General features: G+C 38.4%; 1 protein-coding gene across 4 annotated transcripts in view; it reads left to right on the forward strand.

Annotated features, from left to right (window-relative positions):
• Positions 1-606: 606 nt before the first annotated feature.
• BMPR1B (bone morphogenetic protein receptor type 1B) overlaps positions 607-26,735 on the forward strand; it is a 430,873-nt gene continuing 404,744 nt past the window's right edge. For 3 of the 4 annotated variants that reach the window (XR_011073892.1, XM_068542462.1, XM_068542464.1), the window contains exon 1: positions 607-685. The gene's annotated coding sequence lies outside the window, so the exon portion shown is untranslated. The remainder of the gene's footprint in view (positions 686-26,735) is intronic. The other variant, XM_068542463.1, reaches the window with a different exon arrangement.

Consider the following 26,735-nt stretch of genomic DNA (forward strand, 5'->3'; position numbering starts at 1 on the left):
CCTGCACTCCTCGTGCAGAACTGCAGGCATAATTTGGCATGTATTTTTTTCCGAGGTGCGTTAACGTCTTATCAACTTCTCACAAGTGTCAGGGGCCCTGAAGAGTTTCAGTCTACTGCGCTAGATCATCTTTGGGAGCCCCTTCCGGCTCTCGAGGTACAGTAATCCCACGAATTTTTGTTCCTCAAACCTAGTTTTTTTGGAAACCCCTTCTTACGCATGACCGAGAAAGCATCTGTGATTGAAATCGAGGTGAGGCTCTGAGAGGCAGACTGAGCTGGGAGGGTCCCCCTCGATGCAGGGGACGCAGGGCAGCGGAAGGGTGGGCGGCACCGGGCTCCCCAGGTCCGCTCACCCTTCCAAACACGGGCGGCGGCTCTGGGGCAGCTCCAAGCGCGTCGAGAAGTGTAATCCCTCCGCTAAGTACTTGGCTCTCAGGCTCCAATCACTAGTGGGAGCTGGAGAGGGCAAGTGGAAAAAAAAAAAAAAAAATTCCAGAGGCAGCCGAGGAGCGAGAAGAAAAAAAAAAGTCCCGCGGCGGCGGCGGCGGCGGCGGCCAGAAGTTGACGGCGGGGCCGGACGCGGGCGCGGAGCGGGCGCGGGCCTGCGGGGCGCCGGGGGTGGGCGCGGGCGGGGCACCCGGGACCGCGGCGCCGAGGACACCAGCGCCGGGGCGCAGAGGCGGGTAAGGCGCGCGGGCGCCGTACTGGCGTGCGGGGGGGCGGCCGAGCCGGCGGGAGGGCGGCGCGGGCCGAGCGGCAGCCGGGCGCGGGGCCCGGCGGGCGTGCTGGCGGGAGGAGAGCGAGCCGCACGGCCGTGGGGTGGCGGCTGCCCGGGCTTTGTGCGCTGGCGGCTCTGCCGGGACTCCCGGACCTCGTGCCCGCGCCGGCAGAGAAGCGGGGGGCAGAGGCGGCCGCGGGCGGGACACGTGCTCCGGAGTTGGGGAAGGAGGGACGCGCCGAGGCGGGGAGGCGGGGAGTCGGGAGCTGGGAGCAGGCGGAGGGCAGCCCCGGAGTCGGGGGGGGGGGAACTTCGCGGGCCGAGGCAGGACCCGCTGGGCCCCCAGCTCCGTGCGGAGCCACCTGCCCCGGACGCCTCCCGAGACCCAGCCTCGCGGCGGGGAAGGTGCGCAGCGGGCTGGTCCCGGCGCCTCGGACCCGGCTCGACTCTGCCGCTGGTGCTTCTGTTCTTCAGTCTGCTGTTCTGTCTCTGTCTCACGTTCACGGTGTTTCTCTGCCTTCTTCCTCCCATCCTCCCTTTATTTCTGTCTCTCTCCCTCCCGCCTCCCCCCCCCCCCCCCCGTTTCTCTCTCTTCCCACCTCCTTTTCTGTCTCTTGTCTCTCAATGTGTCCCCCCTCTCGGTCTCCTTATCTTCCACCCTGAGAGCACACACTTTCGGTGTCTCTCTCATTTAGAGGCTGACATTCTGCTCCTTGTCTCACTGTGTCTCGCTCTCTGCACCCATCAATCTACTCGTCCCCGTTTCTGGCAGGGCTCCGTATTTCTGTCGTTTCCTTGCGGTGTTAGGATTTTCGACTTGAGAGAAGATCCTCTGGAAGTTGTTCAGTGCGGTGCCTTATTCCTTTTGAGCTGCGCCACTGTAGCTGGATCCTGGGTCCTTCGTGTTTGTTCTCCACAGACATGGGAACACTGGTTTCCTTGAGTTACTAGGAATTGCTCTTTTCTTAGTCACCTTTCCACCAAGGTGAGGTCAGTGACTGAGCCAGCCACGAAAGTGCCAGTGAAAGAAAACAGAAGAGAGCTGCTTGCTGCCCCTGACATATAAAGTGAATGTACCAAACATATCTGCAGTGAAGCAGATCCACCTGAGAAAAGATTCCTGGATTCTGGAAAGAAACAGAAAAGGCTCCACCAGTAGTGAGACGAGTTAACCGAAAAGTATTTGAAAATAATTTGAAGGAGCACTTAAGGAAATTTCTTGCTATCCTAAACTGATGCCGACTAATAACTGTTTTCTTACATACATATTTTAGGGATCCTAGTGACAGCTCTCCTAATTATTGTTTTGGGAAAATCGTGGGAAATGTCTTGTGTCAACTGGGACACTTGTCTTTAAGAAAATATTCAGTCTTTGTACTCTTATACCTCTTTACACTCTGGTGATCAAGAAGAATTATTTCTAACTGCAAAGAAAATAGGAAAGGATTTGTCAGTAATTTTAAAACACGGGACATTCCAGAGATCAATAATTCCTTTGGAAAACTTTCACTCTAAGGATGTTTTGAAGGATATTACATCTTAGTGAAATATGCAAGTTATTACACACTTAGATCATTGTACAATGCAAAAAAAGGTTCTGTGCTGTAAGCAAATCATAGCAGCGATGGTTTTTTTTTTTATGGGGAACATAGCTGGGAAATTAATTGCTCTGATTTTCAGTGTTTTCTTTAGTCATGCATAATGTACCGTTGTTTTTAGCAAAATATGGCCTAGGGCTATAAAACTTGATACAGTGTGTTATTTGTCCAATCTGAATTACCATTTAGAAAAGCACCTTTTCCTTTTGGTCACAAGATATGAGTTGATATGATCTCATTACTCATGTGCTGGGGTCTGCTGATGCATTTTAATGGCACTGATTTGTGATTTTACATCAAAATGTTAGTTTTTGGTGAGTTAAAATCTTGGTTTATGTCATGTTAGTGAATCATCACTCTTTATAGGGGCTTTGCCACCTTGTCTGCCAGATGCTGCATAGCATTTAGCCTGGGCAGGGGTGTCTGAAATTCCCTGTTAGATTTTTGTCCCTGAGTGACGTGCTGCATCTACTCATGGTATGTTCATACATGCCCTTCAGAATGTTCCAGTCGTTAAATAATCTTTATTAAAAGCCTATTGACTTAATTTTTTTCTTCATCAACGTTGAGAACTGTGTGAGATGGCTTGATAAATTATTTTTGTTACAGTAAATGCTGATTGTATTATTTATTTAAAAGTATTAGGCAATTTAAAATGTGATTTTTTGGGGGGTACATGTAGCACCCTTTACTTTTCCTCAGCGCTCAACTCATGTTTATCATTTAAATCTAAAGTCGATTGTCATCTACTCCAACCCAGCAAAGCCTTTCCTAATTTCCGTAAGCCACCTCATCTCTGCCTCTCCGGCTTCTGTGCACGCCTCCCTCAGTGTTCACCTCTCTGCCGTGTAATTACTTGCTTGGCTCTTCCTCTGGCTGTTTTCTCATTGAGGTGGGATAGTGTCCTTTTCTTATCTTCTCTGCATTTCAGATGCCTGGCACATTACATGCCATGTGACACTCAACAAATCCTCGAAGGATGATTTGCTCTCTTCCAATTTGTTTCTAGCTTGGGATTCTAACCCTTTGTAGATGCAGTAACTCAAGGGAAATACTTCAGTATGGTATCATAGTGGCGCATAGACTGAGGGTTGAGAGAGTCGTAGGAAGCATCTCATCACACAATATGAACGAAGAAGCAGATGAGGACCAAAGAATTTGAAAACCATGCTCAAAACTAGACAATGAAGCCACATAGGCTATACAGCTGAGACCTTATGTTACATTCACTGTGCCACAGTCCTTTTTACTGGACTCATGTTTGCTTGCTTCCACTAGAAGTGGATAAATGTATTATTAGAAGGAAACAATTGTTTCAACTCTGAAAATCCCTTCTCAGGCCAACCAATAAAAGTCATGCACGAAATGTATCAATCTGCAGTAACTCTTGTTATACATATGCATGGAGGTAATATTTGTCGTTGAGAACATTGCCTTCTAAGTGCTTTTATGTGTTAAGCGCTGTTCTGCTTGCTAACTGTCATCTTGGGCAGACTGATAGTTCTACCTGCGAAAGGAGATTTAAGCTCTTTGGACTTCAGTGGTTTCCTCTGTAACTTTCAGTGTGTACGTTGAAGAGGGGTGGGGAGGGAAAAACGACGTTTGGACCAGGTTAAGAGCTCTTTCTGAAGTTTTTCTTCAGAGACGACCAGTTTAACTCCCAGAACAACTGTAGATTCATCTCTTTTACATGTCAGACTTCCCTGTGAGCTTTTGTTTGAAAAAGGGCTAACGTAGTTTAAAAAAAGCTTGAAGACCACTTCACTTGATGTTTTCCAATCTCCCTTCCAGGTCTTGAATTTCATAATCAAGATAATTTCTAGCTTTTAAATCTGGGTATCTGGAGGATAGTTGATAAAAGTGTTAAGGATAGAAGGAGAAATTGCTTTTGCCTGAGAGAGACTAATTTCAGGTTTCCATGTGACAGATTTGATGTGATGACAGAAATTGAAGTAGAGGTGTTATAATATATAGAGGCAGGCCAGAATTCAGGGGGAGAGAGGGGCCAGGGCTAGAAACATAGATTTCAGAGTCACTCACACTTTAATAATTAAAATTAAGGAAAACTAAAACTTTTTAGGGGTAGAATCTGGAGAGAGAAGTGAAGATTTGGGAACAGGGACATTTATGTTACTTCTGAGTAGTTTTAAAGCTCATCTGTAGTATTAAGATAAAAAAGGTAATGCATGATTTACATCAGGCAATAACCTGTTTTCATGAGTTTTAGAACATCTACTTACATGCCAGTTATCTTAATTACATTCATCTTTACTTAAATGTTTGAGTGCCTGCTCTCTGCCTGGCGTTATTATATACTTTGGGACATTGCAGCCATGAGAGGCACAAGAAGTTTGTTGTCACTGAACTCTCATTCTAGAGAGTGGAAACACAATGAACTATAAACAAGCACATGAGTAAGATAATTTCCAATAATGGAAATTGCCATTAGGAAACTAAGACAGGGTGGTATGACAGCAAATGACTGGGGTTACTTTATATGAGGTGGCCAAGGAAGGCCTCTCTAAGGATGTTGCTGAACAAGAAAGAGCCAGCCCAGCGAAGATCTGGGAGAACTTCTGGCACAGGGATCATTAAGGGTGTCTCTAAAGCAGCAGTAAGCTGGGCACACTGGCAGTTAGGGGAAATGGTAGAAATGAGGTGAGACAGATTGCCAGGCCCATGTTCAAAGGTATGCATTTTATTCAAAGTACATTTTATTGAACCACCCTGGAGGATTTTAAAAAAAATTTTTTTATAGTAATTATTTATTTTTTTAATTTTAGTTTTTGGCTGCGTTGGGTCTTCGTTGCTATGCACAGGCTTTCTCTAGTTGTGGCGAGTGGGGGCTACTCTTCGTTGCGGTGCGCAGGCTTCTCATTGCAGTGGCTTCTCTTGTTGTGGAGCACGGGCTCTAGGTGCGCCGGCTTCAGTAGTTGTGGCACACGGGCTTAGTTGCTCTGCGGCATGTGAGATCTTCCCAGACCAGGGCTCGAACCCGTGTCCCCTGCATTGGCAGGCGGATTCTTAACCACTGCACCACTGGGGAAGTCCCCCTGGAGGATTTTAAACAGAAGTGAGCAAATGTGACTTAGCATGTCTGTCTGTAGTGGGAGCAAGAATGTCTGAAGATGATGTGGGAAGCTGTGAGAAGGATCTAGCGGAGTTTGGTGGTTTGGCCAAGGGTGGAACCCTCAGAGACTGATCAGACATTGCTCTTATCTCTGAGTAAGAGTCACTGGGCTGAATCACGAGTCATGGTGTGTAGTCCCCGCTGCGCCCCCCTGCAGTTGATCTGCATTGCAGCAGTCCACTGGTTCAGTGGTTGCTTTTACTTTTATTTTTTTCTTATTTTTTAACATCTTTATTGGAGTATAATTGCTTTACAACGTTCTGTTAGTTTCTGCTGTACAACAGAGTGAATCAACTATACATATACATATATCCCCATATCTCCTCCCTCTTGTGTCTCCCTCCCACCCTCCCTATGCCACCCCTCTAGGTGGTCGCAGAGCACCGAGCTGATCTCCCTGTGCTATGCGGCTGCTTCCCACTAGCTATCTATTTTACATTTGGTAGTGTATATATGTCCATGCCACTCTCTCACTTTGTCCCAGCTCACCCTTCCCCCTCCCCGTGTCCTCAAGTCCATTCTCTATGTCTGCATCTTTATTCCTATCCTGCCCCTAGATTCTTCAGAACCATTTTTTTTTTTTTTTTTTTTTAGATTCCATATATATGTGTTAGCATACGGTATTTGTTTTTCTCTTTCTGACTTATTTCACTCTGTAGGACAGACTCTAGGTCCATCCACCTCTCTACAAATAACTCAATTTCGTTTCTCTTTATGGCTGAGTAATATTCCATTGTATATATGTGCCACATCTTCTTTATCCATTCGTCTGTTGATGGACACTTAGGTTGCTTCCATGTCCTGGCTATTGTAAATAGAGCTGCAGTGAACATTGTGGTGCATGACTCTTTTTGAGCTTTTACTTTTAAATTGCAGACCTCGACACCTTACAGTTCCCAGATGTCACCTCTTTACCTTCCTGCAAATATCTCCTGGGCTGCAAGCAAGCGTCTTGACTCGGACGCTGCAGGGTGATTTGGGAAGTGCTGTGAGAAGGTTCTTTAGGGCTCAGAGTGACCTTTGAACTACCTGGGGGTGCTTGGGTCTTCCAGCTAACATCTCTGCACTTCATTGTACATAAAGTTTGTGTTCTGGTTACAGAGGAAAGGGAGCAAGTCAGAATTCCTCTAATTGTGTTTGAGTGTCATATTTTTCTACCCCTCAGCTTTGAAAACTTTGCATGCTTCTTGAAAGACTTAACTGTGAAGTCCACAGTTTAGAACTGGATCTCACCCATCGCATCCCAGCCCTTTCCAAAGAGCTGCTGTATAGTAAGCATTTAGTAAATACTTGTGGAACGCTGTTGGATACAGTCTATTAGAGACCCGTAGTTTTGATTCCGCTGACTTTATTTTTCCTTTCAACAAGTATATACCTGCATGTGCCTTCAACTTTAGAAGATAATAAGTAGCAAGTTTGGAAATGATTTTTCTGCAGGTTGCATGTACTTATTGGCTAAAGGAAAAGAGATGCAATCCAGTATATCTCTTTGTAACATTTCTTGCCTGGCTGTCTTGAGATAAACATTTTAGTCATTTTTATAGCAGTTACGTGGATATGGACTTAAACAAGTACAGACACATCTGTCACTAGTTAATTTGTTGATTTACGAATCTGAAGTGATTCCAAGGAAGTCTGTAATGATGGCGCCTTTGTCTAAATTAATCTCTTGATAGAAATCAGTGAGTTTTATCTAACTAATAGAATTTACAGCCATCTATAAAAGGTACTAAATTATCATCAGTTTCTTTTCTGGAAACAAGCTACTGTTCTGCTGTTGTCCAATAAACATTTAGCCCTAATAGTACACGTAATGGGGGATTATCCCCAAATCCTTCCTCTTACTAACAAGTGTAGTGCTCTACTCAAATGGACTTACAAACAGCTGGCACTACCTTGCTTTTATGTATCTAGCAATTCTCTTTCATTGTTTCTTTAGATCCTTTTCAGTTAGTTAAGAGTCTCTTCTGTCATCTCTTCCTGTCTGACTTTATTTTGCTAAAACCTCATGCATTATACCCATTGGCTTCTATGTCAGATATCTTCTGTTTTCCTCTTCAGATCTGCCCTCAACCCTTCTACTTTATGCTCTCTGCCCAGGATAATACCTGGCTGAACCACGCTGATTTCCAGATGGCTTAGGTCACTGGAGACCTCCAGCGGGAGATTACAGGGAGGGTGGAGAGAGGGTGTTGATTCTTCAGTTTGCTCCTTCCGTGATCAGCTTGGACTGCCTGTGTCTCTGCACAGAAAGTCACTGCTCCTCTTCAGGTAACCTTCTCTATGTCAGTCTCTCCCTCAGGAGTCCAGTAATCTCTGGAGTTAGTTCCTCTGCTTTTACTACCCTGATTTACTGCACTACCCTTCAGGTTCTTTTACACTCCTACCTATACCCTATTAAATTGTTTGTTTGTAAACAAATCCTCTTCAGTTTATCAGAAGTTGTAACAGTTAAGGTCCCACTTTCTGTTGATTCAGCTTCTGAAAGCCACCTCCTTTTTGGAGCCTTCTTCGACTGATAAGAGCATTTGGCTCCCCTTAACTCTGTTGGACATCTGCTTTCCACCCCAAATTATATGCTTCTATCCATGCAGCAATGGCACAGAAAACTTACATCGTGTTATGTAAATACTTTTCTGGCAACCAGTTTATTGGCTTAAATTTTTTACTTGATAGTCTGTAAGCCTTCTACATATGTGATTTGGTTGTTTCACTCACTGTTTTATTCATTTATTAACACAGTGCATATTTGTAGAGTCACTGTTTAGGTCCATGCACTGTGCTAGGCGTGGATACAAAAAAGGCAGATGTTTGTCCTTACTTGGGTTGAGGATTGGGAAGGGGACAAGAAATAAAAAACTAAGCATAATATTTACAAATCAAGTTTGTGATTTATTCAGTGACCACAGAGCGGTAAAACAATCTAACCAAATTTCTCTTGTTTAGTAATTCTAGAAATTTTTAGGCCTAACACCATTGCAACTTGATTTTATCTCATCACATGTTAAGTGAGAAATCAGAGTTTTGAAGCAGTATGAGCTATCTGACTAATTCACATACACAGTTTACATATAACAGTATGTTTTACTTGATTGCATTGTTTTCATGATCTGTTCCACGGAACAGTGGTTTTTGGAATGTCAGGTTGTGTAGCCTAAGAAGGATCCCATGGATGGCACCGTAGCCTACTGCTGAACTGTGGAGACTCTGGAGTTTGACTGCTTTTTTATCACTTAATAGGTTGTGACCTTGGGCAAGTTACTGAACCTTCTGTGTTTCAGCTTCATCATCTGTAAGCTGGGAATGAAAATAATAGTGATTACTTTATAGGTTTGTTTGAGGATTATAATGGTGAACATTTGTATAGTGTTTAGAGCGATGCCAGGTACATAGTAAACACCACAGAGGCATTCGATAAGTAAATAAATGATCAAAGAAATCTGGGAATTGCTGATATTTTTAAACTGAAGCCTTTTCTGAGCTTTAATTATGCTAATGTGCATTGTGACCATCCCCAAAAGGGGTATTTGACCTTGGGGCTTATATTGATATTTTTCCCTCCATATATCATTGGACCTAATGTTCCTCAGAACACACTTTTGGAAAAATTGATACAAATGACTGGCTAAACATTTCACCAGTTTATTGTCTCCAGAGAGAGAGGACTTGTTCCTCTACCTGTCACACCTATTATAGAGTGGGAACCCAGTTCCTGTTCCCCTGTCCTTCCCCTTTTTTCTTTTTAAAGGTAAAATGAATGTTTTTCTTCATTACCCAGGGAAAGACTTCCTGCCTGTATAGATGTAAGTATACTCAGGGTCTCTGGGGCTCACTGAGCCAGGTCTTTTGAAAAACTACTTACTGTTATATTTTTCTAATAAAGAATACATATTCCTTGAAGCGAACTTGGGAAATACAGAGAACTGTAGCAATTAAAATCACTCTCTTCTACCACACAGAAATAACTTCTTATTAACATTTTGGGTTTTTTTTTTTTTTTTTTTCTGTACGAAATTGGGAGCATAATATAATATGGTTTTGTGTCCTGCCTTTCTTTTTCATTTGACTTTATTTATATAATATTCTCAATCCCAGACATGTAGTGACTTCTGGCCTTCAGATGATTGGTAATCTACATTTCAAAAGAGCTTCCTTCCTTACTTACCCAATTCTGTGGCCAGAGACAATATGAAAATAAAATGGTGTATCTAGAACGAGTTTCTCATTTTAAGTATTCTTGGAAATTGGAACCACCTGGTAAGCAGTTGGCTATTCTGTTTAAGAGACCTGAAGTAGGTGACCTCAGGTTGCTTCATTTATGAGTCATTCCAGTGTTCTAGCCAGCAGCCAGATGGACCCACAGGAATCCGTGACCAGGCTGCTTTGAAGGCATTACTTACTCATCCTGAGTGACTGTGAGTGAACTTATATAATGTTGAGATTAACTAGGAAAAGTTATCCAGGGAAACCTGAATTATTCCAGAAGAAATTTAACTATTATTTAATTTTTAAATGATAAATTCGTTCTGTCCATTGCATGTTGGAGGTGTAGGATTCGAATAATATGCTAGTATGGAGGGCAAACATTCTCTGAGCATTGTATCATGTCCTGTAACTTTATAATTTTGAGTGAGAAACAATGTTGCATTTATGTCAGTACATAATGTAAAGACTTTAAAAATACTAATTGTTGTAGGTTTTACTCTGTGTACTTTACAAATGATGGATACTGTTGTAATTAAAATTTATCTGCTCCGTAAGTCCTTTTCCGTTCAATATACTGCAACAGTTTTGAATCTTTCTCTCAGGATTAAATCAATTATTCTTTAAAACACTTACCTTTAACATCTGTAGCAAATGAAAATATTTAAATTCTTTCTGAAGAAGAAAACCATGCTATACTGTTTAATTGAATTAAATTAGCTTTTCATGGAAATTTGCCTAGGAGCTGTTTCTGGAACCAATTTGGAAAATGATCTTTGTATTCTGTGGCATTTATGTTTGATTATGTTTTTCTTAGTAATTCTCAATGGACCTGATTCACTCCTTGCTTCAGTCATCAAACGCTTGCAATTTATGTAGGCAAATTAGGCATTTCCTACTCCATAATTATGCATATTTATGGAATAATGTATGCTTCCTCGTTAACTAAAGAGGGTGTAAGAAATTCTTAATTCTATAACTTAAAATTATCTAAATTTTATCATTTTTAGCATTCTGTAGAGTATGTTAAGACTGAGATAAAAGTCATATGTGTAAGTTAACTTCTTCCCAAAAATGTTTTGTACAGTTTGTTTTGACACCTTTTACTAATAAAAGCAGGTACTGTTGTTTCTAAAAATAGCAGAGAATCTGAAACTTCTTGTAAATATATTGCCTTGAAACAATCTGTGCTTCAGGCACGTCAAAGATTTTGTGCATACATTTTCTATACTACTTTTTTCTACATTCTCCCTTACATTGTTATTTCACAGAGCCACGAAGAATTTGAAAATTGCTCAGAAAAACTCAATTTTCAAGTTTTTTAGCTGTGAAATTTATCCTTTGTGATCCACAGCGTGGGGATATATATTATATGCTTGGACCAGGACCATGACTTGATGCCTTTATTTCTTGAATACTTCCTACTTAGCAGGTTAAAGATACTGAAAACATATTTAGCTTAAGGAAAAAAAAAACACCTTCGCCTGTATCTGCCACAATCTGAATCATTGGAGTTGCAGCTCTTTTTCTCCTCAGGCCTGTGAATATATGAATGCTCATTTGTATTCTCTTTTACTCTCCACCTTCCCACTCTCCATCCACCCCTTACTTTTTCTCACTTTTGCACTTGATTTGAAAACACTGTTTCCTCTGACTACTTTTTCTGAGCTAGAGGGGGTTAAAATATGCTCATTTCTATGATCCTGAACCTCTAGGATATTTTCAAGATCTTTCCTAGCTTTACCATCCTCTGACTGATTAGAGTTTTGACTAAGCGTAACTGGAATTATGACTTGGTATTCTGTAGACATAATCTTAACATACTTTAATAATATTATAGAATGATAATAGTAGCATAAATGCATTTCTGTTTTATGAAATTACTTAATTATATAATTTCAGAAATACTATTTTTATGAAATGTCCATGTTTTAAACATTGAAAGAAATGGGTTCTCGTGGCTAAAAAAGTTAAAAATGACACATATTATATAAAACATATTGTTAGATATTACTTGGATCTAGACAGTTTTCATTCCTTTATGCATTTCTTTGATATGTAATGCAATTATAGATGTTTGTTTAGGTTTTTACCAAGTACTCTCTAGCTCCTATTTTATTTGAAATTTTATGCATTTATAATTGTGGTTTGAAAGCTGTTGGTATACATTCTTAAACATTTTTCTTATAACTTGCTAGCATGCCGCCTGGCTTACCATGAGACTGTAAATTCCTTTTTTGGCTCATCTCTCCTAAACCTGGAAGGTATAATGCAGTTTAACAATAATATTTTATATCTTTAGTTTGTGAATAATGTCTTTCTTACACATGGAATTACTAAATATTTATGCACTATGAATAAACTTGATGCCATATGCGTCAAAGAGATAGGTTGAGTCTTGCGGTAAGGGGAAAGATGTTTAAAATCATAGATGATACACTATCAAAAGATAAATGCAGAGCATAAACAGGTGGCATACGGGAAGGACAAAATGAAAAGTCGATGAGCACGTTTATGAAGTGCCAGGTTGAGTCAGTCTGTTATTCTGTCTTTAGGTGACGCCATCAGGGAATACGTTAGGGAAGGGATGACTGGTGTTCCGTGATTTCACTTTTAAGGTTTAGTATTATATCCTTCAAATATCTTAGTTTTCCTCAATATAAACCAGTGTTCTCTTTTTTGGAACTGATGAGAATTTTTCAGTTTGTTTAACTTCTCAGCTTTATATTTGTGTATTCTATTTGAAGTTACAACAGCATTTGCTTAGTCCTCTATGTCTTTTTTTTTTTTTTTTATAAATGTATTTATTTATTTTTGGCTGTGTTGGGTCTTCGTTTCTGCGCGAGGGCTTTCTCTAGTTGCGGCGAGCGGGGGCCACTCTTCATCGCGGTGCGCGGGCCTCTCACCGTCGCGGCCTCTCTTGTTGCGGAGCACGGGCTCCAGACGCGCAGGCTCAGCAGTTGTGGCTCACGGGCTTAGTTGCTCCGCGGCACGTGGGATCTTGCCAGACCAGGGCTCGAACCCGTGTCCCCTGCATTGGCAGGCAGACTCTCAACCACTGCGCCACCAGGGAAGCTCCTGAACTGTGGTTTTAAATAGGAGGGAGAAACATGTTTTTTGTTCTTGAGTGATACCAGTGCCATTGTTACCTTTGTTGGCTATGGGAACAATTAACACAGTGACTTATATGCTCATTTTTATGGTAACTAAGGCCCATTTACCCTAAGAAGTTCAGTCTCTGTATACTTCCTCCCCTACATGTATAACCCTATAGTTTTCCACTTTCATTCTTATTTGATGTTTTCCTCCTAGTAACTCATAAAGTTTTGGAAATCTTGTAGGTTTTCCCACTGACTTGGCATCTCACATACTGGAAAAACAGTATCTTTTGCAGACCTGGAAAATTTAATCTACATTTCCTCTTCTACATCATTTATAAATAAGACCACTTCTAGCACCTTCCCTATTTATAGTTTTCTTGCCAAAATAATGCTTTTTTTTTTTTTTTTAACTGTAGTCATTGTTTCTCCAGTTAAAAGTTCATCTAATCCTATAATGACTCAGTTCTTTTTAATAACTTTCGTGGTAGTACCTTGTCAAGGCCTTTTTTAAAAAAAATAGGGTGGACTATATTTACTTTCTCCCTTGAGGCTCCACACAGCTTTTGCTGTGCCAAGACATGATTACCCCTGAACAAAGTCAAAGCTAGCCCCCCACCCCCTTACCATTGTTTGCTAAACTCTTCTGTGAGCTTATGCTTTAGCATATATAGACCTCACAAATTTGCCAAATTGCCAAGAAATAATTATAACATTGAATTGGGGAAATTTGAAAGGCTGTGGATGAAAGATGAAATTTAGCATTAATGTTGATGGTTGAAATGCAATTATATATAAGCAAGCAAAAAGGAGTTTACCGTGTTTGAGACTGTACTATGTTCCAGCCAATGAGCTAAATAAGCCCATCATGGTTAAGATGGTGATTGTCATCCCCATTTGACAGATGAAGGAACTTAAGACATAGTGAGGTTCAGCAGTTGTTAGTCCAGGATTCTAAGATAGGTGTCTGATTCCAATAGGTGCTTAAATGATGGAGGGCTGTTAGAGCCAGACATTGTGTTAGTTATTGATGATACAAAGATGAGCAGAACTAAGCCCATATGGTCCAAGAGCTTCTAAAGTCCCTTGAAGGAAGGAAGAGACCTGTGCACAACTGTAAGAGAGGTAATTGCAATGTGGAAGGTGTTGTGAGCTAAGTTAAAACTTAAGTAAAAAGTTACCACATTTTTACTTAGACTGACTTCCATTTGATCCACATTTTTTTATGTGTGCATTTTTTTGTGAGGGCAGGGGAGATGGCAGGGGAGAGGGACATGAAGGGCATTAACATGGGTTAAATGTAGTGACATGTTTTAGTCGATTTTGGAAATCAAATAGCTCAGGCAGTTTGCTAAGAATATAGAGATGCAAATGATGAAAAATCATTTAAAATTGATCAATTTATCTGAAATGACATTCATAAACTTAAAAAATTATTTTGACGGAAACACCATAACATATACCTAATAGTAAACATTGGATTTGGGGGCTTGGCAAAAGTTCAGTTATTGGGATGGACCAGAAGGTATCTACTAAAAATACAGTAAAAACCTTCTAGGAGAGTTTGATCTTGAAATCACTTTTTCTAACATTTAAATGGACTCTGGATCATCGTCTGTAATAGAGATATCACCTATATTTTTTCTCTATTCTTATTAGTCAGAATGTGTTAGAGTGAAAATGAAATCACTACAGTGGTTTTCAAGGAATCATAAAACCTCTTCTTTATTTTAAGCATAACACCTTTATTTTTTGCAGGTTTAAATGAAATGGGGTCTGTTGGCTGTGGCCATGGAGCTTAGCTGAGGCAGAGTTGTTAAATTAAAGAAATCTTTAGTTTCCAAAATAACCACATGAAACGTGTATTTGACATGGAGAAAAAATGCTATGGGGAAATCAAAGTTTAAAATGGACTTAGGCATTAAAAGTGAAATGGTAAATTAAAAAAATTGATATTACAAATATTATATATATGTTAAATCAGCACATTTTTGCTAGTCCAGTAATCACCATTTGATTTTCCAAAGGCATACATGTATCACAAAACCATTAAGTTATGGTACGATTTGTAACGAACAGAAAGCTTCCTTAGTGACTCTTTATATTCCAAAATACAATTTTTCCATTATGGAAAATTATGTTTATGTTGAACATAAATAATCAGATATTTGCTTCACTAATGATCCAGATTATTGTAAAATCATGTTACTGGATTTAACGATGCGACCTCTGTTCTGTGACCTTGTGTATTCTGGAGGCTTGTTACGCATGTCAAGGGTATTTCCTTTTATTTGTTTTAATTTTACCTGCCACTTAAATCATTGAATGACCCTTCATAATTTTATTATGAAACCATATAATAAGGAAGGGCTAGTTGATTATTTTTTACTTTAACTTTCGTAATCTCATATAGTTCAGTTCTTCTTTGTGTTCTCATTCCTCAGGTCAAATAATTCTTGTTTTGCAATTTCTCATCACAGTAATGGATGAGATAGAGTAATAATGTTTCAGTACATTTATTATTATTTTAGCATTTTACATCTGTTCTCTCTTTCAAGGGGGGAGAGGCAAGTAGTATGTTGAAAACAGCACATGACTGGGAGATAGGTAAGGCCATGATTAGTTTTGGAAACTGAGACTGATCACTTAAATAAAAGACTGACCGATTTTCTAAGGTCTTTCTGGCTTGAAATGCTATCATTCTGTAACCCAAATGGGCAAATCTTATCATGGTTAATAATTACAGTATGGCATTAGTTTCTTTAGAGCAAGGCACCGTAACTGATTTGTCTTTGTTTTTTTCCTTCAGGTGGTTTTTGGAATTTCTGAGACAAAACAGTGTTCACAAATTAAGTCCTTTCCAAACCTAATCACCTTGGATGTTTTATAATTCTTCACATGAGAGACTTATAGTTACAAATCATATAATTATTACTGTGTACCGTTCTATATGCTTTTATAAATAAACCTTTTACTTGGGGGTTGTAAATAATTTTGGTTAGTAGGAAGTAACCCTGCAATCAATACTGTTGTACTACTTTCTTTGAATTATTTTCTAAGAACTTTAAGGCAGTTGTTGAAAATGGTTTTGTTCAGAAACCAGATTCAGTTTACAGTTTGACTGTATTAGATTATAGTGGCTAATTTTACTAAAGGTAAAATATATGCAGAGCATGCCATCAATATGATAAATTTGCTTTGGTGATTATAACTTTTCACTAATTAATAAGAGATTATTTCTGTGTGCCTTATTGGTTACCTTTGTTTCTGTGATGCCTCATACTATAAGTATTCTCTTTTAAAGCCATTTTTAATACAAAAGCAAGGACTGAGCTAGGTTTAGATGTGCAGATAACCTGGTTCTTTCTATGAGAAGTTAATGCCCATTCTATTCTCTTTCTAAAATATTCTTTTTTCATATTGTTCCAGGATTGGTTTAATGTTCAGATTCCTTTAAATGTCTAGGCAACTTGATATATTCTTATTTTCAAGTTGATTAGTTACTTTTAAGAACTGCATTTTCTTTTCTTTTTTTTTTTTTTTTTTAAAGCCTGGTAGGATTTTTTTTTTTCTTTTTATTTAATTATTTTTGGCTGCGTTGGGTCTTTTGCTGCACGCGGGCTTTCTCTAGTTGCGGCGAGCAGAGGCTACTCTTTGTTGCGGTGCACGGGCTTCTCATCGTGGTGGCTTCTCTTGTTGCGGAGCATGGGTTCTAGGCACGCGGGCTCAGTAGTTGTGGCTCATGGGCTCTAGAGCGCAGGCTCAGTAGTTGTGGTGCACGGGCTTAGTTGCTCTGTGGCATGTGGGATCTTCCTGGACCAGGGCTCGAACCTGTGTCACCTGCCTTGGCAGGCGGATTCTTAACCACTGCGCCACCAGGGAAGTCCCAAGAACTATATTTTCATACAACAGTCAACTCCATTATTTTTATATGTGTGAAGATTTAAGTGGTAATTTTAGATTATCCGTAACAAATTTTTAATCCTAATGTGCTTCTGTGCAACTTTCCCTATAGTATGTCAGTATGTGTTGCAAGAATCTATACTAAGAGGAAAATTATGCTTACCAACCTAAGTAAAATAAAATTGAGAAAACAAAGCCCCTAAAAATTCATCCTAGAGCATTTACTGTTGATATAAAGCAGGAAGCCTCCACTGAAAACTATAGAGTTGTTTGTTTTACATGAATTGTTTGCTCTTATGAGATAAGGGAAACAAGATAAGGAAAAAGTTGATGTTCTTAAGTAATGCTGAAAATGTTTTGTCCATAGTGAATGGATTAGAGTTCATGATACTAAAACTCTTGAATCAAAAATGAGAAAGTGTGAAACAAGTAAGGCAAATCCCCTTCATATGGACTCGTCGTCTTGGAAGTTGGAAAATGAAAACAATAATCTGATTACCTTTATGCCCAACATTTATCACTTTACATATGAATTTCTCATACTGATACTATTCTTGCACTTTTTCCTTCTTTGGAAAATTGATTCATTTTCAGAAGAGGTTCTGTTAATCCCATTTTACTGGATTCATTTTCTTCCTTTACTCTGTACCTTCTTCCATTCTAAATGCTCTGCACTGTATCCATTTATAATTACTAGTTTCCTGAATTGTTAGTGTAATTAGTATCCTCACCAAAAACTGTCTTCTGTTTCTTTGTTTTCCTCATATTTCACAATATGGAATACACCAATAAAAGATGCTTGGTCAGTGTTGATCAACTGATTGCCTTCCCTACTTTGTATGGATATAATCTTTATTTCCTTGTAATTATGGAAATTTTCCCTTCGAGAATATGTGAGGAGCCTTAGGGTTTTTAAAAAATGTACCATTTGTTGTGTTTGCTGTATAAATACATTCTAGGACATGAAATGGGGAAAAATTCTCTTCTGTATTTTGACTAAAGCCAACATAGATGTTCTGCACTGGACTGTGCAGTCTGATACCTGCATTTTGTATCCTGGCTCTTCCATTCATTGCCCTCATCTGTGAAATGGAGAGAGGAGGAGTACCATTTGGTAAGGATGCTGTGGGAGTTAAATGAAGTACCTAGAACTCTGCCTGGCATACAGTCATTGTTCAATGAATGTTCACTCTTGTCCTTTATTTTAGATGTCTTTAAGTGGCGTTGGCACTCAGCCTACTTTGAGGTACCTATATGATATTGTTCTACTAAAACGGATTGAAGAAAATTTACAAAGCTGCTCAATCAATTTTCATGAGAAATAATTTTCTTACAAAATGCTTCCAATGCAAAATGTTTTAGGTCACACATATTCGTATTAAAATATAAGTGCCTCGTTAGAAATAAGAAGCTCTTATAAACAAAGTATTTCTTTCCCTTTTTATTCATTTTGGGATACTTCCATCTTTATTTCGAATGCTTGCTTCTAAAAAAAGGTACATATAATGAAATCAGAGGATAAATTGAATGTTTTTATTAATTTGACATTTTTGCTTGATGAATTATGAAAAGTCTGGTTAAGTTTAGCATTAGTGGAGCTTGAAGAGATGTTAGTGTTAAGCGAGCATTTAGTTGCATGACATGATCAGTTTACACTATTGCAGAACCTTAATTAAAGCTTTATTAAACTGTGTAAGCCATGATCCAGTTTGGACTTGGAAGTAGATAGACATCTGTTTCAAATATTATTACTACAGTTAGAAATTAATAGCTTTTTTTTTTCTGAAAGTCTCAAAGTTGCCCTTTTGAAACTTTTATTTCTGTCTCCTATTCTTCTATGTATTAAAATAGTTTTTTGAGATGTTAAGGCTATTTTAAAAATCACATTCATAACCTATATAATATCTGTACAAAAGAAAAGCAAGGAAGTGTTTGGAAGTACTTTATCGAAGAACAAAAAAACAAGACTCCTCTTTGTTTTATGTTGAAAGCAAATTTATATAGTGATGCATTCGAGGCATTTAAGCCAGCTTTTTTGATTGGGGACCTTTGTGCCCTCCTCCCTCCATCTTTCTCTTTTTTCTTTTTGAAGTGAAGGCTAATTCTAGATAAATTTGGTGTCATTTTACTCCCTTAGCAATAAGCAAAAGTGCCCTAATTTTTTTCTTTGCTTCAATGACATTAGAAAATTCTTCAGCAAATGTACTTCTTTAGTTGGCTGTATATATGTTTTATTCTTAATTCTGAAAAGGAGTCTTTGTCGTATTGCATTCAGAATATTTAATGCTCTCTAGAGAAGAAAACATCACAATTTAAATTTTCTATTAAACCATGCTCACTAAACTGGTAGAAAAAAAAGCTTGTGATATCCCAAAGTTCAGAATTCATTCTAATTCAAACTAATTATTAAATGAACATATTTTTGATGGAAACTTTTTAAAACATAGGAAGAGGTCAAAAGGAAAATTGCACTACTTGGAGTCTGTTATTTGTTATTTTGATATATTTCCTTCCCTCTTTCTTATGTATTCTTAGATTTTAAAAAACTGTGAAGTTGTCATCTTAATTTTATATTTTATTTTTCTTTGAAATTACATTATGAATATTTTCTCATCATTAAATATGCTTCAAAATATTTTAATGACTGGAAAATATTCATTTTTAATATTTTATATTGTTTTTCATTATAAATAATACTGCAGTGAACATCTTTACGAATAGATATTTGAATATTTTTATGAAGGCTTTTGTATATAACACCAAATTGCTTTCCAGTGAAGTCATTATAATTTATAATCCTACCAGCAGGATATCTTTTTAATTTTACTCATATTTTTGGGTATGTTAGTAAATATTTCAGTTATATCCATTAAATTTCCATAAGGTTCAGAAAAAGACAAAACAAAATGGGAAAGACCCAAACAATAAAGTAGTTTTGAATGAACGGGAACGTGCTTCATGTTATTTTTGTTTAGAGAAAAAAAGACAGGAGTTTTTACTACTTAGAAGTACTGACCATTACTCTTGATGTATGATTTCATAAAATGTGTAAAATAAATACAAATTAACTCCAATCATTTTTTTTGTTTTGTTATTTTGGTTCTTTGTAACAACAGGAATGATTTAAGGAAAAAGCAATTAATTTACACAACCCTTGAAGTCAAAGACAGAAATGACCTTAAGAAAAAGATCTCATTCAAGTGATTTGATATGTAAAATAAAATTTAAGACGGTTTTGTGCTTTGTAAAAGTGCCCTTGTATTGTAGCAGAGCTGCAGGAACTAAGTTGTCTGATTCCTGTTCTTTTTTTAAAATGTAAGTTTTAAAATGAAACATTTCTTCCACATTAAAGGGTACAATAACACATGTACATTTTAAGGAATGATAGAGTGAGTGTTTTTACATCTACTAGTTAGTTTATGAAACAAAGTAATACCAATGCCTTTTAAGCCTCCTGTGTACTCCTCAGTTACATTTTGCTTCTGTCCTTTCCATCTGAATAGACACTAACCTGAGTTTTGTCTTCATTATTCACTTATTTAATTTTTTTTTTTTTTTACCGTATACCTGTGTATCCCTAAACAGTGTATTTTTGAGCTTTATAAAAATATCACTCTGTCAGTAATTGTATATTTTTACATTCCCTTTCTCAAACTTACGTGTTTAAAATTTATCCATGGTGCCCAAAGCTGTATTTTACTTATTTTCATTATTTTGTGATATTATTTTGGTGAATAGACCACAGGTTAGTTTGCCATTTTCTTGTTGATGTTTTTTTCTTAGATTTGTGCTATTATAAAAAATGATGTTATGGGCTTCTTCTGTTGTCTCAGTGCACAGGTACAAGGAACATGGGATTGCTTGGTCACAGAAAAAGTGCATTTAAAAATTTTAAGGTCATGCCCTATTGTTTTCCAAAGTAGTTCAAACTCCTATCAGCAGCATATAATAGTTGCTGTTGTGCCACCTCCTAACCTATGCTTCATATTGTCAAATTTCTTAAATATTTTCTGATATACAAGATTAACATGTTATCTTATTAAGATCATATTTTTAAGCTGTGAATACTAATTTTTAAAAAATGAATTAAATGCATCACAGATATCTTCTGACTTGTGCTTTGTCTATTTTATGTTTGTGTGGCAGCTTTTAACCGCAGAAGTTTTCAATTTTAATGTACCCAAATTTTCCAGTCCTTATGGCTTACATTTTCAGTCCCTAGTTTAAGTCACTGTTGCTTACCCTAAAATCATAATGATATTCTTTTATATCCTTATTCCATCCGCAATTGAATATTGTGAGGTGTGAGTTAAGGTCCAATTTAATTCTGTTTCCACATGTATAAACTTGTTGGCCATTCATTTCAGAGTGACTGTCCATTTATTTCAACTCTTTTATATATGTGTATGTCTATATGTATGTTATAAATGTTTACTTGTATGCTATAAATGTCTATGTGTTATAGGTGTAATATGTCTGTTATACATGTCTGTATACTATATATGTGTCTGTATGTATGTATGTGTATATCTGTTTCTGAGCTTTAAAATTTTGTTCCATTGGTCTATTTGTCTATTGTAGTAATGCTACATTGTCTTAATTACGCAAGTTTATTGTGAGTCTTTTTTTTTTTTTTTAATTGAAATATAGTTGACGTACAATATTAGTTTCAGGTATACTACATAGTATATTTGATATTTGAATACATTATGAAATGAATACCACTTTAAGTCTAGTAACCATCTGTCCCATACAAAGTTTTTATTTGAATACATTATTTGAATATTGATATTTGAATACATTATGAAATGATTACCACTTTATAAGTCTAGTAACCGTCTGTCCCCATACAAAGTTTTTACAATATTATTGCTCATATTCCTTATGCTTTATATTACATCGCCGTGGCTCATTTATTTTATTACTGAGGGTTTGTACCTCTTAATTCCCTTTACTTAATTGCCTGCCTCCCAACACCTTCCCTTTTGGCAACCACCCATTTGTTCTCTGTTATCTATGAGTCTGTTTTCCTTTTGTTTTTTAGATTCCACATATAAGTGAGATCATATGAGATTTGTCTTTTTCTCACTTAGCATAATACTCTCTAGATCCATCCGTGTTGTCACAACTGGCAAGATTTCATTCTTTTTTTGTAGCTGAGTAGTATTCCTCTGTGTGTGTATATGTGTGTGTATCACCTTTATCCATTCGTGTATTGGTGGATGCTTAGGTTGCTTCCATATCCATGCTTCAGTAAACACTGGTGTGCCACATATCTTTTTGAGTTAGTGGGTTTTTTTTTTCCTTTGGGTAAATACCCAGAAGTGAAATGGCTGTGTCATATGGCAGTTCTATTTTTTAATTTTTTGAGGACCCTCCATACTGTTCACCATAGTGGCTACACCAGATTACATTCCCACCAACAGTGCACCAGGATTCCCTTTTCTGCAGATCCTTGCCAACACTTGTAATTTGTTGACTTTTTGATGGTAGACGTTCTGACAGGTGTGAGGTGGTATCTCATTGTGATTTTGATTTGCATTTCCCTGATGAATAGTGATGTTGAGCATCTTTTCATGTGCCTTTTGGCCATCTGTACGTCTTCTCTGGAAAAAGGTCTAAATGATTATTCAAGTTGATGATCTCTCACGTTCAACCACATTTTAATCACCCTACTTTATTCCCCCCTCACATTGAATATTTTTGACATCATATTTGACATCTTTTTGTGTATCCCTTAGCTACTTACGGTGGATATAGTATGATTTTACTACTTTTGTCTTTTAACCTTTCTGCTAGCTTTCTAACTGGTTAATCTACTACCTTTACTGTATACTTGCCTTTACCAGTGAGATTTTTCCTTTCATAATTTTCATATTTCTACGTGGCCTTTTCCTTTTTGCCTAGAGGAGTCCCTTTAACATTTCTTATAAAGCCAGTTTAGTGGTGCCGAACTCTTAGCTTTTTCTTATCTGTAGAACTCTTGATCTCTCCTTCAAAGCTGAATGATAACCTTGCCAGGTAGAGTATTCTTGGTTGTAGGTTTTTTCCTTTCGTAACTTTGAATATATTGTGCCACTCCCTTCTGACTTGAAAAGTTTCTGCTGAAAAGTCAGCTGATAGTCTTACGTTCATTCCCTTGCATGTAACTAGTTGCTTTTCTTTTGCTGCTTCTAAGATCCTCTCTTTATCTTTAATTTTTGCTACTTTAATTGTAATGTTTTGGTGTGTTCTTCTTTGGGTTCATCTTCTTTGAGACTGTCTGTACTTCCTGGACCTGAACGTCTGTTTTCTTCCCCAGGTTAGGGGATTTTTCAGCAGTTACTTCTTCAAATAGATTCTTAGCTCACTCCCCCCTCCCCGCCCATCTCTTTCTCCTTCTGGGACTTGTATAGTATAAATGTTAGTACATTTGGTGTTGTCCCAGGGATCTCTTAAACTATCCTGGTTTTTTAAAAATTCCTTTTTTTTTTTCTGTTCAGCTTGGGTGATTTCCACTAGTTTGTCTTTCAGATTGCTAATCCATTCCTCTGTATGATCTAATGTGCTGGTAATTCCGTCTAGTGTATTTTTTATTTCAGTTATTGTGTTTAGCTCTGTTTGGTTCTTCTTTATATGTTCTAACCCTGTTGAAACTCTTGCTATGTTCATCTGTTCTTCTCCCGAGTTCATTGAGCATCTTTACGATCATTACCTTGAACTCTTTAATGGATTAATTGCTTATCTTCACTTCATATTTTTTTTTTTTGAGGTTATGTCTTGTTCTTTCATTTGGAACATATTCCTGTCTTTTCATTTTCCCCAATTTTTTGTATATATTTCTATGTGTTAGGTAGGTTGGTTACATTTCCTGATTTGGAGAAGTGCCCTTATGTAGGAGATAGCCTGTAGGACCCAGAAGCATGCTCCCCTGTGGCCAGTAGAGCTGTATGCTCTAGGGCTGCCCTCATGTGGGCTGTGTGTGCCTTTCTTTTGTGGCGGGATGACTACTGTGGGTTTGTTGATAGGCAGGGCTGGCTCCTGGCCTGGTTGGCTGTGAGGTCATGCCTTGTGCAGTGGTTGTGGGCCTGCTGGAGGATGAGGTAGGCTTCCCATGTAGCTGTTTACACATGCTGGGGGTGGAGCTTGGGGCTGGTGCTGGCCTGCCGGCGGGTGGGGCTGGGTCCTCAGCACTAATAGGCTAGAGGAATGATTTCAAAATGCTGCTTACCAGTGCTGGAGGATGAACTCTCAAAAATGTCTGCTACAGCATCTCCGTCCCCAGGGTGAGTCCCAGTTTGCCGCCTGCCTCTCTGGGTGGCTCTCCAAGATCAGCAGGTAGGTCTGACCCAGGTTCCTTTCTGCACTGGCACTTGGAACATGTGAGGTTTTGTGCATGCCCTTTAAGAGTGGAGTGTCTGTTTCTTCTAGCCCTCTGGCTCTCCTGAACATAAGCCTTGCTAGTTTTCAAAGCCCGATATTCTGGGTGCAGGACTCCTGGGCTGGGGTGCCCAGTGTGGGTCTTGGACCCCTCACTTCTTGGGGAGGACCTCTATAATTGTGATATTTCTTCTGTTTGTGGGTCACTGACCCAGGGGTGTGGGTCCTGACTTCACCACATCTCTGCCCCTCCTACTGGTCTCATTGTGGTTCCTTCTTTATGCCTTTAGTTGTGGAAAAGCTTTTCTGCTAGACTTTAGGGTGTTCTCATAGATAGTTGCTTTGTAAATAGTCATCATTTTGGTGTGTCTGTGGGAGGAGATGAGTTCAGAATCTTCCTCCTCTGCCATCTTGGCCACCTCCTTAATTACCTTCCTAATAGACTGCTGTTTGGTTGGCTAATGTCCCATTTAGGAGTTTTGCATATGTGTTCATTAATGACATTAGCTTTTTTCTCATCATCAGTTTTATTGTTCCCTGTAACACTCTCAGCCCTAGGCAGCCATTAATCTAATTTCTGTTTCTATACATTTTCCTTTATAGATGGTCAGTATAACTGCAGTTATTCAATATGTGATCTTTTGTGACCGACTTTTTTCACTTAGCATGGTATTTTCAAGGTTCATCCATATTTTAGCATGTATTAGTACTTAGTTTCTTTTCATTGCCAGATTGCATTCCACTGTATGGACATACCACATATTTATCCATTTAGTAGTTGATGGAAATTGGGGTTGTTTACACTTTTAGGCTTATATTAATAACACTGCTACTAACATGCATGTCTAAGGTCTTGTGTGGGCATATGTTTTCATTCTCTTGGGTGTATACATGGGGGCAGAGTTACCAGGTCATATGGTACACTCTATATCTAACATTATGAGGAATTTCCAGATTGTTTTTCAAAGTGGTCCCAGCATTTTACATTCCCACCACCAGTATATGAGTGTTCGAATTTCCTTATATCCTCATCAATATTTATTATTATCTGTTTTTTTGGTTTTAGCCATCTTAGTGGGTGTGAAGTGGTATCTCATTACGGTTTTGATGTGTAGCTTCCTGATAGCTAGTGATGTAATCATCTTTTCATGTGCTTATTGGCCATTTGTGTATCATATTTGGAGAAATGTCTATTCATATCCTTTGCCCACTTTAAAATTGGGTTCTTTATCTTTTTATTAAGGAAGTATGTGTTCTTTGCATATTCTAAATATGTCTCTTATCAGTTACATGATTTGCAGATCTTTTTTCTTAATTCCTGAGTTGTCTTTTTCACTTTTTTCATGGTGTCCTTGGAAGCAAAAGTGTTTTTAATTTTGCTGATGTCCAATTTATCTATTTTTTGTTAGTACTTTTGGTATCATATTTAGAGACCATTGCCTAATCCCAGGTCATATATATTTACACCTGTATTTTCTTGTAAGAGTTTTCACCCTCATACTTGAAAGATAGTTTTGATGGATACAAGATTCATGGTTGACAGTTTTTTTCTTTTAACACATGGATATTATCGTCCCAGTGCTTTTGGTTTCCACTGTTTCTTATGAGAAGTTACCATTAATCTCATTGCAGTTTCCTTGCACATGCAAAGTCATTCTGGTTTATCTGCTATTAAAATAGTCCCATTGTCTTTGTCTTTCATTGCTGCACTTTTTGGATTATTGCTTTTAATTAGATTGTTTTTCATCAAATTTGGAAAATTTTCAGTCATTTTTTTTTTTTAAAGATTTATTTATTGATTGATTGCTATGTTGGGTCTTCGTTTCTGTGCGAGGGCTTTCTCTAGTTGTGGCAAGCGGGGGCCACTGTTCATCGCAGTGCGCGGGCCTCTCTTGTTGCGGAGCACAGGCTCCAGAGCGCAGGCTCAGTAGTTGTGGGCCACGGGCCTAATTGCTCCGCGGCATGTGGGATCTTCCCAGACCAGGGCGCGAACCCGTGTCCCCTGCATTAGCAGGCAGACTCTCAACCACTGCGCCACCAGGGAAGCCCCCAGTCATTATTTCTTCACAATTTTTTTCTCCTTTCTCTCGCATCTCCTTTTGATCATCCCATTACACATATATGTGCTTAACAGCGTTCCACGTTTCTCTGAGGCTCTGCTTATTTTGTATAATCTCTGTTGACTTGTCCCTGGTTTGCTTACCCTTTCTTCTGCCAGTTGAAATCTGCTGTTAAGCCCTTCTGCTCTTTTTTTTTTTATAACAGTTACTGTATCTCCAGAATTTACATTAAAAAGTAATTTCTATCTCTTTATCAATAAAATTTTTCATCCCTGTTTGATAAGACACTGTCATCATGATATCTTTTACTTTTCAAAGCATGGTCTTCTTTAGTCCTTTGCGTATATTTATAACGGTTATTTTGAAAGCTTTCTTTGTTAAATCTGACATCTGGACCCTCTTGCCAGTAGTGTTTGGTGCCTGCTTTTTCTTCCTGTGTACGGTTCACTTTCCTGTTCGTTGGTATGTCTTGTAATTTTTGTGAATAAGTGCATATTTTAGGTAATACAGCAACTTTCAAATCTGATTCTTACCTTCCTCTGGCACTTGTTTTTGTTGTTATTTGCTTATTTCTTTAGTGACGTGGCTAGACTTTTTAAACTGTTTTCCCCTTGCAATGTGAAGCCTCTGATATCACTCCTCAGAAGGTGCAGCCTTGAGCACG

The sequence above is a fragment of the Eschrichtius robustus genome, chromosome 4, assembly GCF_028021215.1.
Source record: "Eschrichtius robustus isolate mEscRob2 chromosome 4, mEscRob2.pri, whole genome shotgun sequence".
NCBI lineage: Eukaryota > Metazoa > Chordata > Mammalia > Artiodactyla > Eschrichtiidae > Eschrichtius > Eschrichtius robustus.